The sequence below is a fragment of the Peromyscus leucopus genome, chromosome 3 (assembly GCF_004664715.2).
Source record: "Peromyscus leucopus breed LL Stock chromosome 3, UCI_PerLeu_2.1, whole genome shotgun sequence".
Lineage (NCBI taxonomy): Eukaryota > Metazoa > Chordata > Mammalia > Rodentia > Cricetidae > Peromyscus > Peromyscus leucopus.
In genome coordinates, this window is record NC_051065.1 from 72,986,976 (window position 1) to 73,000,351 (window position 13,376).

The window sequence follows — 13,376 nt, forward strand, 5'->3', positions numbered from 1 at the left end:
CAGTTGTAAGCTGCACAGCGGACTTGAAAGGAGCCTAAAGAAAATCAGATCAAAACGGAGTTTCGGTTAGGTTTGTACCAGCTCTTGACAAGTTAGGGAAAACAGCGGCAGATCCCCAAACTTCCCACTTGCTCTCCCAGGCACTGCAGCTCCCTCAAATTTAACCAGCTCTAAGAACACTCCCGGCCTACACCCAGGAGAGCCTTTCCTCCCGCTGATTCTCTCCGCAGCTCAAGTCAGGGGCCCGCGGCTGCTGTTGGCTGTGGTCTGCTAGGGTTCCGCCTGGCCTGATTTTTCATGCTGCCATTTTGAATTAGCATAGGTTTCCTCAGCAAGCGATGATCTTTTAGGCAGGCGTGAAGCACAGTATACACACACACATACACACACACACACACACACACACACACACACACACACACACCAGGAAGAGGCACTTAACAAGCTACAATTACACAGAAAAAACATGCTATTTAACGGAACCCTACTAGGTCAGCTTGGGAGACAGAAAATAATAAGTTGCCTTAAATACAAATGGGTGTGATCGACATTTTTATTCCTAAGTTCTAACCGATTCTCTAAAATTCAAGCATCCCTCTCGCCCTGTAGACCTCACAGTTGTTGCTAAATAATTATGTCGGGACAGAAATAACAAAACGAGGAGATAAAGGTAAACTGGGGTGGACTGCTAGCAAGGGTCTAGACACCTGCTGTGACCCCACCCCACCCCCAACTCCAATGCAGGGGTGATGCCGAGGGCGGGGGCGGGGGGAGCAGTGTCAGGTCCCAGTGCATTGGCCTTTGGGACCGACCGCGGACCCCGGGACTCTGCGGGGGCGGCCCAGGCAGCAGCCCCATCAGGCGCCGCAGGTGCATTACACCGGGAAGGAGCCTGGCTTTCTGGGCTAGCCGCGCCCGCCAGCCCGAAACCCTGGGAGCCGCCCGGGGAAGCACGAGACACTTCACCCGGCGCTGCAACTTGGCGCACAGGAAAATCAGCCCGGGGGTTGTAAGACTGAGAGGGAGATGCGGGAAGGATGCGGGGTGGAGAGCAGGAGCGGGTTCTGACCAGGCTGCAGTAGCTTTGCCCCGGCAGTCCCTGGTCTTGAGTCACGCCCGACCCAGGCCACCTCTCAACTGCTCTCCTCTCTCCCGGCCTGCAATCGGGAGGGGAGGCACGGGACATTAGAACGGCAATGGGAAATGTGACTACCCAGGGAAAGAGCAGCAGCCCGCGCCCCGAGCTCCCCGCGTAGCCTGAGGCTCACCTGCTAAAGCAGCGGGCTCCGGCCGGGTCCTGTGGTGCTGATGCTGAGACTGCCGAGTTGGGAGCGCTGCGGCGGTCGGGTTACTGCGTCTGCATCAGGGGCTGCAGCAGCAGTAGAGCAGGCCACCGCCGGCGCTTCCCGATCTCCAGACTCCGAGCTCTCCAGCCCCCTGCTAACAGCTGGCTGGGTCACGTGACTGCGGGCCCACCCTCCCGCCTCCCTGCGCCCTGGGCCCCAGGACTAGACTGTGTTTGACTGTCACGGCCTCAGAGCCTGCCCCGCCAGGGAAGGGAGGGGACCAGAAGCCCCCAAGAGCAGCAGAGAGGGCGGGACTCAATCAGAAAGTGACTACCTCCTTTCTAGATTTTTATTTCTTGGTTGCGCTCTCTCAAAGGGAAGAACAGACCTTTAAGGAGCCAGGCCCAGCTTCCTCCTGGCAACATTTTTACTGACCCTGGTGTTTGGTCGCTTGTCTGGGCCTTGCTGCCTAGGGGAGAATTCCCTGCAGAGATCTGTGTTCTGCAGCTGGTTGACTCTTGTGTCCAAGTTGTTCCCTGATTTTAACCGATCGTGTTCCTAAGCCAGACTGTGCACCATGCTCACACTTTGTAGACCAAGGGTATACAGCAAGTAACAAAGCCAAGATTCCACACCAGGGTTAATAAACTTTTTGTGGGTGAGAGGATGATGCCCACCTTACTGACAGTGCATCTGGGGCCGTGACTCGATTGACCTTGAATAGATTGATAAGAAAAGGCCGTATCAAACTATGAGAAGAAAGTCCACAAAGAAAGAAAGGCAGTAGATCCGCTGCGGGAGAAGACCTACAGCATTTTCCAATAATCAGAGGAACACAAATCGAAGTTTTATAGCCTCTATGGAGGGATTTGGCAATATCTCTCAAAATAAGAACATGGGTAGATTTTCACCTGATTCCACCTTAGGAATTTATCCCACAGAGGGAAGAGTACAGTGTGAAATGAGCAGGAGGTCCTCCGTGGCATATGATCTGTACTAGCAATGGCTAGAAGTGAATGTCAGTGTGGTGACACACACCTGTAATCCTATCTTTAGGGAGGCTGAGGGAGCAGCGCCAGTTGGAGGCTAGCCCAGTCTACATAGTAACACCTTGTCTCAAAAAATAAATTAAAAGATTGAATAAAATTCAGCCTATAAATACCATGGAATGCTATCCAGAATATTTTAAAGATGAGGACAGTGTCTATGTACTGATACAAGACTTCCAACCTATACCAAATAAAAGACTAAAGCAGGGAAAAGTTAGGTGCAGAACAGTGTGTGTGTGTGTGTGTGTGTGTGTGTGTGTGTGGTGGGAATTTGGCCATTTGGCTAATGACCAATGGAATGGGGTGGGTTGGCCTGATGAGCACGGTCTTCTCTGAAGATACCAAATGCTTTAGGAATGGAGGGGGGAGGGTCACACAGCCACTAGGATGGTGGAAGTCTTCCAGATGCCATGGCTTGGTGACCTGGTCTGGACCTTTCCCCACCCCTTTCCTGGTGGGTGAAGAGGCAGCGGCACTCCTTCATTCTGTATTTGTGAGTGTGTTATATCAATTACATCCTTTAATAAGTAAGTGCTGATCCAAGACTTCCATGGACTGCCAGTGTGTGTGTGTGTGTGTGTGTGTGTGTGTGTGTGTGTGTGTGTGCAGAAAATAATATATGCACTTGTACTTCCCTTTGCAAATGCATAGGCTACCTTTGGAAGGAGTCATAAGAAATTGTAACTGGGGATTCCACAGTGGAGGAGAGCTGGGTGACTGGCTGCTAGGAAAGGAGACTTTTTACCATGTCTCCTAACTGTGTGTGTACTTGGAGCTTGTCGGGTCAGTGAGCAGACAGTGGGGAAAGGATGAGGGAATGGAAGTGGACAGTGTAGAACAGACAGTTGGTTCACAGACTTGGAACACAAAGGTGCCTTATCGTTTATTTACTCCAAACAAAGAACTGTGGCCTAATGTGTGTGGTTAATCAACATCAGAATCTTGCCATAACTACTGAAGTTAGTCTACAGAGCTGAGGCCAAGGAACTTGCATTCTGTCCAGCCTTCTGCTTCTCCTTGTGGATCAAACCTTGACAGCTGCTGTTGAAAGTGTGTCCTTTATCTCCAGAGTCTGCACAGAGACACTGTTCCATGGTGTCCATGGTGTTAGCTGCTGCTGTTTGAAGTGTCTCCCTTATCTCCAAAGCTGCACAGAGACACTGTTCCCTGGTGTTAGTAGCACTTATGAAGCATCAATAAGACATTTTTTTCCCCTTGGCTTTGTATAGGAGAGACAGATTCTGCTGCCAGTTAAGTCACATAAATAGAAATAAGGGAACAGAACAGTCCAACAGATACAAAAAACATCCAGAAATATCAGTTAGGGCTTTCTTTAATCACTGGTCTCTACTAATCATGTGAAGTCTAGCTGTGTGCAAATTACAAGGCTTTTGTGAGCTAGTCTACATGGACAAAAATCTCCTAAATAACATACAATTGTCACATAGTCAATTATAGTCTATCCGGCATGCTCAGAGGCCTGAGAGCTGGTAAATAACAGTGCATTGTATGGCACTTTATTCCACAAAGTAGGCAAAGCTTTTTCTTCTCCAGGACCAAAAAGGGAAGGTAGGGGTACAGTAGTGAGTCTAACCTTCATGCATTGTCATGAGGGACATTCATAAAAACTCTTTAGAGAAAACCCTATGGGTGTACTTCTGGTGTTATAGATAAGCAGTTAAGATGGAAATTATTTGGGAAACTGCATAATGTACAATCTCAACAACATCATAACTGTTGCTGATATAACCTCTCTTCCCCACTTGGATTACTGTTAAGAACATACACAGAGGCCAGTGAGCTGGCTTAAATAGTGATGCACTTGCTTCAAAACCTAATGACCTAAGTTCAATCTCTAGGACCCACATAGTAGAAGGAGAGAACAGACTCCTGCAAGTTGTTCTCAGACCTTATATGTGTGCCATGGCATGTGTACGTACACACACACACACACACACACACACACACACACACACCCTACATATTCATACACATAATCTTTGCCTACTTAAGATGGCAAGAATTTCCCCTGTCTTTGCATGCAGAGATTGATAGCATTAAATTTCTGCTTAGGACCCTGATCCATTCCCATTTCATTTCTGTGAAAGGGAAGAATAGGCCAGTTACTTTTTAGATGTGAGTATTCAGTTGCTCAATACCATTTGATTATTCCCACTGAGTTACTTTGCTGTTGTTAAAAAAAATCAATTGGCTGTATAAATACAAATCTATTTTGGCTGTATTGTTCCATGTATTTATCTTATGTCAACAGTACATTCTCGTGGTTGCTGTAGCTTTTTAGTGAGTTTTAAAGTCAGGGAGCTTAAGTCTTCCAACTTCAGTTTCTTTCAAACTGTTTTGGTTGTTCTAGGTACTTTGTACTTCCCAATAAATTTTGGAATCTTTTCATCAGTTTCTATTATTAAAATCTTGACTGGTATTACCTTTAATATCCAGCTGATTTTGGAGAAAATTCCCATCTTAATCTGAGTTTCCTAATATATGAACATATTTCTCCATTCATGTAAGTTGTCTTTTAATTTTCCCAGATTTTTATAGTGTCCAGCAGCAAGTCTTAAGCAGACTTTGTTTAGTAAGTATCCCATGTTTGTTGATGCTCTTATAACTACTAATTTTCTGCTCTACTCCTGTTTGTCACTACTGTTTAAAGCACTCGATGTCTCACATGTGTGTGTTGTGTGGGTGTGGGTAGACACATGCTTGGTGTGTACATGGAGGTCAGAGAACAACTGTGGGTGCTAGTCCCCAAGTGCTGTCTGTCCCCCCCCCCAACTTTTTTTCTGGAGACAGGGTCTCTCCTTGACCTAGAACTTGGCCATGTAGACTAGGTTGGCCTTTGAGCTTTCAGGGATCTGCCTGGATCCACCTCCTATCTCTCTGTCACTGAGATTACTGGTACATGCCACCACACGCGGCTTTCTATGTGGGTCCTGAAGATCTGGATACAGGCTCTCACGTCATCAAGACACACATTATGTCAACTGAGCCATCTCCCCTGTCCAACCACTGACTCTTGTACACAGCTGCTCTTTCACTTAAAATGATGTTATGCCAAAAGAAATCATAAGTAGGAAATACGTTTAACTACACCTGGCCTACATCATCAAGGCCTGGCTGAATGTCACTTTGGGAGCTGATACTGAGGATCACAGCTTGGGAAAAGAGACTTCAGCTTTGAAGTGTGCTTTCTAGTCCGTGTGTATCACTCTCACTGTCAAGTCAAAAGACTATGAATCAGTCAGGCACACCTTTAATCCCAGCACTCGAAAAGCAGAGGCAGGTGAATCTCTGTCGGTTTGAGGCCAGCTTGGTCTACATAGCAAGATCCAGGCCAGGGCTACAAAAAATGAGTCTCTGTCTCAAAAACAAACAAATAAACAAAACAAAAAAACCCAAGAAATACTCAATTCAAACTATCATGAAGGATGATACTCGTTGACTGCGCTAGTTGGCTTTAATCAACTTAGCTGAAATCATCTGCAAAGAGGGAGCCTCAGCTGATGAATCGCCGCCATCTGTTGGCCTGTTGGCAAGTCTGTGGGGCATTTTCTTGATCAATGATTGGTGTATTTCCTGACTTGGATTCAAACATAAGGAATTCCTGTGAGGCAAAACCAAAAGGAGACCATTCTTCTATGGTGTCTTCTTTAGATCTTTTCTCCAGGTTCCTGTTCTGACTTCCCTGCATAATGGACTTTCTTCCTTATGCTCTGTCTTCCATAGGGCTTCTATGGCTTTGATAAAATACCATGACCAAAAGTAACTTGGGGAGAAAAGGGTTTATTTCATCTTACAACTCCCAGGTCACACTCCATCACTGAGAGATGTTATGGCAGGAACTGAACAGAGATCATAGAGGAGCCCTGTTTCCTGGCTTGCTCCTCATGGTTTGTTCAGCCTTCTTTCTTATACCACCCAGGACCACCTAACCTGGGGTGGCAGCACCCACAGTGGGCTGGACCCTCCTACATCAATCATTGCCCCCACAGACTTGCTTACAAGCCAGTCTTTGATGGCATCTTCTCAATTGAGATGAGTCTAGGTTTGTGTCATGTTGACAAAAACCAGCACATGATCTTTATCACAGCAACAAAAAGCAAACTGTAACCTTGTGAAGTGTCATTTACCACTTACATACACGTTAGGTCACTGGTTCGAATTCTCTCTTTGTGAAACCATGGTGAGCTCAAATACATTGCAGGTCTTCCTTTCCGATGTATGTGCTCTCTAGTTCTCTTTGATCTGCATTTGCCAGGACCTCCTTACAGCACTAAAGAGGAACAGCGCAAACAAATGTGTTCAGTCCCTTCCCGTGGCTCCTGTTACTCAAGAATCAAGCACATGCAGGCTGTGGATGAGTCAGAAAGGACATTACTGCTGTTCAGATGAGATCGGGCACACTCGAGTGCTACACCTGCAAACTCACACAAGGCAGTTCCTTTCCATTTCTCCTGTTACACAGAACTCCATCACCGTGACAAAATACCAACATAAATAACATGCGAAGAGAAAGTTTTACTTTGGACCATACCATCAAAGTTTCCGTCCATGGCTACTTGACTGTGTTAGTTGAGGAGGCAGCTGTCTCCAGCACGGATGTGAGATAAATACTTCTTGTTGAATTAGTATGTTGAGGATATTCTTAAAATAATAGCTCTGGTTGAGTCTGTTTGGGGATGTTGAGTTCCTTAGAGGCATTGAGACTACTGTCTATACTTTTGCATCTGCCCATGAAGGGAAACTCCAGGAAACCAGCTAGCCAGGCTAAGTAACCAGACAACCAGGCAAAGTATGTGAACCTGCTGTTGTCAGACAGTGGACAACAGACAAAGCAGGAGGAAAATGCTCCAGCTTTCTACTTAGGAGCCAATAAGGAGGAAAGAGCTGGGTGCACTGTAGCTTCTCAAGAGGCTCCCTGGAAGTAACACCTGGACATCTGCTGTGCATGCGGGAGGTGAGATGCACAGGCTGGGCACAGAGTCACTTGACAAGGAAGGCCATTACTGGGGAGCTTAAGTAAGTCCCAGAAGTCACAGGATGCCAGGAAGTGTTCACACGTCCACGAAACACATTCTTCCTGTGGATTGTGCGAACAGTCACTAGACACTGCCTGCAACCCACCTGCAGAGGAAGCGTAACAAAGCCCCAGAGCTGAACAAAGTCCTGCACCTCCGAAAGGAGTTTCTAAAAACCTGTCATTCCCAGCAATAACAATCAACATAAAACAAATCTAGCATCTAAATTACAAGACAAGGAGAAAACATAGTAATCAATAAGAAGAGACTAAAACTAAAAGAAATAATGGAGTTAACATATAAAGTACTTTAAAACCAGTATTAGAATAATATGAATATATTTAGGGATTTAGAAGCAAACACATAATATGAGAGGAATGGGACATAGAAAAGAACCAGAGAGAACAACCTACCCTGTTTATTTGAATCCATAGATGTGAAGCCTGAGGACACAGAGACTGTCTTTGTATGCATATATTTATTGTATGTGCTGTTTAGGGAATATAAGGGTTACACACAGACAAGTATATTGAGAAATATAAACAAGTTTAAAAGATGGTCATAAATGAAGAGTACCCACACTGACTACTTAAAACTTATCCCTGACAATTTGGCCTTTTCTTATCTAAAAACCACTATGCTCTGATTTTAAGGGTCTGAAATACAGGCAAGTTAGAAACCCGTTTCGCACAAAGCATGTAGGGGGTCTTTTCTGCTCAGTGCTTCCTTTATGTATGATAGCTGAGGGGAGAAAAATAGACCTGTCGCTGTGCAAATCTGACGAGGATGAGCCGAATGACTTCATGTGAAGGCAGCAGTTAGGTGCAAGCCAGAAAGCCTCACAATTGTCTTGTGAGCAAGCTTAGAGGACTCAAAGGAAGGGGCTGGCAGTGACGCCATGGAAAGATGAGAAAGAACAGCACTAGTCAAGATTCAAAAGCCACCCATCTTCATCTTACCCCCACCATGCTTAGGACCATGCTTAGACGGTTACCATAGCAACAGACCTCTAGGATGCCCTTAAAGCAATTTACAGAATTACTGTGCACACTGAACATAGGGAACACAAGCATTTGTTGTTAAACTCTATTTTTAATCACATTTAGGAATTAAATAATCCATCAAGCCTTTTAGACGTAAATTACATTGGGCGAAAGGCCATATTTTAATCAATGGTTCATAATTAATTCAAAACAAAATATAGCTCATAAATAGTCTGGGCCTAGTTTTAAGAACACACTTGTTATCTGCTTCACCTTTAGGAGTTGGGTCTGTTTCTTTTGGTTGCTGAGATAGAATACCATGACCAACTTAAGGAAGGGAGAGTTTAGTTGACCTTAGGGTTTCAGGAGAGTCCATAATAACAGGGGAGGCAGTAGGTGGCTGGAAGAGGAAGCTGAGAGATCACATCCTCATCTACACGCAGGAAGCAGAAAGAACAAACAAGAAGTGGGGCAAAGCCATAACTCTCAGAACCCACCCCTGTACGGAGCAGAGGGAAGAAGATCCTGAGTGAATATGTATTGGTGACATGGGCACAGCCATGACAAGGACCAAGGCCTCAGACTCATGGGAAATTGGCAAAGCCTTCTTCCTCTGGTCCAAGCACCAGTGATTACAAAAGACTGACTAGTTGATAAAAACTAACCAGTGCAGCTTCTTCCTTCTGGGTGTGTACAGCCCGAGATGGCTCACCTGCAGAGACCTCCTGCAAGAGTAGCTAGCCCCTCCCTGTGCTCTACAGAGTAAACACACAGAGAAACTTCTCTGTGGAAATACTAAGTGTGGCTCCATCAAAGCTCACAGACAACTTGACTCCAACTTTCCATGTCTGTCTATCATTTCTTCATTCCCTCACAGCTCAGGTCAGGTTTCCAAGATCCAACCTACATTGTATGGGGCACATCCAGTGATTACTGCTTCCAGCAAGGCTCTGCTTTCTAAAGATTCCACAGCCCCCCAAAGAGCGCCACCAACTGGGGACCAAGTGTTCCAACATGTGAATCTACAGAAGACAAGTTTCATTCCAACCAGCACAGGAGTCATTCATGAATTTAGCTAATTGTACAGATAATTTGAAGGGATGCTGCTAAGACCTAGTCTTTCAATGATCAAAACCCAGTCAAACTTCAAACTGAACTTCAGGTTTTATCCTAACCCTTCCTTGCTGGCATAAAGTGTGTGTGTGTGTGTGTGTGTGTGTGTGTGTGTGTGTGTGTGTGTACATGTGTACTCTCTGTCTCTGTCTCTGTCTCTCTGTATATGTGTGTGTGCGCGCGCGCGCACACACACACACACACACACACACACACACACACACAGGTCCTAGTGCTTCTACATGCAGAGTCTGACATTTCACTGTGTAGAGTGATTTAGTCCTTAGGGTCAGGATTCATAGCTAGTTAACCTTTAAATTTCAACTAGTACTTATCTTAAAATAAAATTTAAAATGGAAACTACTATCGAATGAGTTTCTTAGATAACCTATTTTTTTTTTTTTTTTGGTTTTCCGAGACAGGGTTTCTCTTGTGTAGCTTTGCGCCTTTCCTGGAACTCACTTGGTAGCCCAGGCTGGCCTCGAACTCACAGAGATCCGCCTGCCTCTGCCTCCCGAGTGCTGGGATTAAAGGCGTGTGCCACCACCGCCCGGCTGATAACCTATTCTTACTTTGAATAGAAAGAAAGGGTTGAACTCTAAGAATTATTGTAAATGCTTGAAATCCACAGAAAGAGCAGATTGGTGGCTGCTTAGTCCTGGGGGAATCTGTAAACATGGACAGGAGCTGCAGATCATGTGGGGCTTTGTTTTTGAGGAAATAAAATAAAATGTCCTGTAACTGTGTAGACGGTTATAGAGTTATATGACTATCCTAAAGTTGATTGGTTTGCTGAAAGCTCATGACCAGAATAGCAGTACTCACTTCTAATCCCATAGTTAGGACGGAAAAGCAAGAGGATCATGATTTCAAAGCCACCTGAGCTATACAGCAAGATCCTGTCACACATACAGAAAAAGGCTATTTTTGTTGTGACCCACTCGGTTTAATAAAGGCCACTCACGTGGGCATGCATGTGGAGCTGGCCACAGAAATGTGAGTAACTCTCCAGTTCTGTATCACAGAAGACAATGACTTCCTGTCCTCAAGCAGACCCCTCCCCCACTCATACCACTACCTCCCTGGGTGGGAAGAAGCGGGTTGGGAGTGAGAAGAGGGTGGAGGGGTAAGTGTGACTAGAATGCATTATATACATGGATGAGATTGTCAAGCAAATTAATTAGAATAAAACAAGGACTGGGGAGCAATGCACCTATCACTGAGGGGGGAAACTATTGCAGCACATATTAACTTTACTAAAAAATAACTCAACTCTCCAAAAAAGAAATATTAGAAAACCAACAAACATTGCCTAGGTCCGAGGAAATGAACCACAAAGAGTTAATAGTTTTGGAGATATTGTTGCCATAGCAATAAAATGTTAGAAAAAAATTCAATCAGAGTTGATTTACTGCTCAGTCTTAATGTAAGAATCAATTAACTTCAGCAAGCTGCTTAATTCTCTTTAAAGACTAGGACACAAAGCAGAAAGCCTTGGCTACTGCCACAGGAGGCAAGAAAAAAAATGTAGGGCATCTTGTGAAAGAATCTGTACCTCATAAAATTCAGCCAAAATAATACAGGGGGAAAGAACCTTTAATAAATAGTCTCAAGGAACCATTGGCAGGAGAACTAACACGGATCCTCAGGATAATGGGCTATTACAGATGGGGATTAAATTGCAAGAGCTTTTAAAAGTTTCTCTGCATGTAAAATGTTATCTTACTTAAAGGGAAATCTCATTTTTGTACTATTATTTCTCCTGGTTATTCTATACAGTTTAATCACTATTAGCATCTCTCTCTCTCTCTCTCTCTCTCTCTCTCTCTCTCTCTCTCTCTCTCTCTCTCTCTGTGTGTGTGTGTGTGTGTGTGTGTGTGTGTGTGTGTGTATGTGTATGTGTGTGTGTGTGTTAGGAGCTGCACCTGCCCATGTATAGTAGTATGGAGACCAGAGGTCCATTTTTGGTCTTTCTCTCTTGCTCTCCACTTTATTTTTTGGAGGTACAGTCTCTCTCAGAACCTGGAACTGACCCTTTTGGCTAGACTGGCTGCAGCAAGTGCCCTGAATCCACCTGTCTCTGGCCTCTCTTAATGCTGGGGCTACAGATATGCTTATGGCACTACACCTTCACATGGGTGCTGGAGATGAAAGTCAGGGCTTTGGGCTGGCACAGTAGGCATTTTACTCAGTGAGCCATCTCCCCATCCCGGTAAGTTTAGTCACTGACTTCACTAAACTTAGCTGCTGAAGGGCCACCTGAAAATTACCTTAAACAGATTGCATTTGCCAGAAAAATAACTGCATAACAATTCCAGAAAACTTGATCATATGAGAAGGAGCCACTCATACAGAGTGGACCATTATAGAAAACACTTGATCATATGAGAAGGAGCCACTCATACAGAGTGGACCATTATAGAAAACACTTGATCATATGAGAAGAAGCCACTAACACAGAGTAGACCATTATATTCCAGTCTCCTAACCAGAGGCAAAACACAGGCTCGGGGTTATATGAACATAACATACACCTTGCAAGAATAGAGCTGGCAAATAAATGAAAACGCTACATAAGAAGTGGAACTTAACCACAAAGGGTGTCTGCACCCTCTTTGTGATAATGAAATTGGCCCTCAGTACTTGCTTTACATTGTGCTCACACCCATTTTACTGCAGCTGTTTACTAAAGAAATTATCTGTTTCCTACTACAGCATGGAATTTTCAATTAATGAAATGCCCTATAAATTCCCAGAAATCCTCTAGTGGGAGATAATTTAGCTGTCACCAGAGTAGGGGATAATTTAGCTGTTACCAGAGACCAACGGGACCCCCATTTACTTTACTCTGAATTGCCGGGGGAAAAAATAAGTCAGTAAAGGTCTTATGTCATTTCTCTTCAGACCATAAAACAAAATTGATGTTAGTCTAGCTTGCAGGCACTTAAGATTGGTTTATGCATTAGTGGTTGACTCAATGCACTAAGCCATCCATTTTACATCAGAAGTTTTACCAGCAGCACAGGGACACAGGGAACTGGTAAACAAAGATTCCCCAGGGCGATTGCTTTGTGGTTCTCTCAGTGTTCCAGGTGGTTTTAACCCTTTCTTTTGCAATAATCTAAGGAAATGGAAAGGAGTGGCTCCTTTCGGTGCAGCCCAAGCTAAGGAGAGAAGCCATTGTTGGCATCAGAATTAAAGCAACTGCTTCTAGCATAATTTATGTGTTATTAAAACACAGAAACAGAGGCCTAGCATGGAATGATAGGTGCTAAGAAACACAAGGAATGCTAACTGCATAATAAGGACACATTTTCAGAGAGAGGGAATCATGTCAAAAGAGAATAGTCCATTATCATATTTGGTAAAAGACAGCATGCATGTTTCACATTATAGGTTGGGTATCCCTTGCTGAAATGCTCTAGATCTGAAGTATTTCAGCTTTCATGGGTTGATGTAACGGGGTTGAGGAGATGGCTCAGTGTTTAAGAGCACTGGCGACTCTTGCAGAGAACCCAGGTTTTGTTCCCAACACCCACATGGTTGGTGCCTCACACCAGTCTGCAACTCCAACTCCAGTTCCAGGGGATCTGATGGCCTCCTCTGGCCTCTGAGGGTACCAGGCACACTTCTGGTGCATAGACAGACACACATGCAGGCAAAACACACCTATAAACACATAAAAATAAATAAATCTTAAACATTTCCAAAGTCTTTACCAATTGAGCATTCCTAACCTGAAAAACCCAAACCGCAAATCCTAAACTTTTTAGCATCATATTACACATTCATACACACACAGATATGCACACATACACACACCCCACATTAAGAGAATAATTTACTTTTCTGTTAATCTGACTATGCATTCTTCTAGAGATATGATTTGTCGATAATTTCAAGGAGAAT

At 44.5% G+C, this 13,376-nt stretch overlaps 1 protein-coding gene across 1 annotated transcript in view; it reads right to left on the reverse strand.

Moving 5' to 3' along the window:
* Scrn1 (secernin 1) overlaps positions 1 to 1,527 on the reverse strand; it is a 66,294-nt gene extending 64,767 nt beyond the window's left edge. The window contains exon 1 of the mRNA XM_028864125.2: positions 1,269 to 1,527. The gene's annotated coding sequence lies outside the window, so the exon portion shown is untranslated. The remainder of the gene's footprint in view (positions 1 to 1,268) is intronic.
* Between the last annotated feature and the right edge of the window lie 11,849 nt (positions 1,528 to 13,376).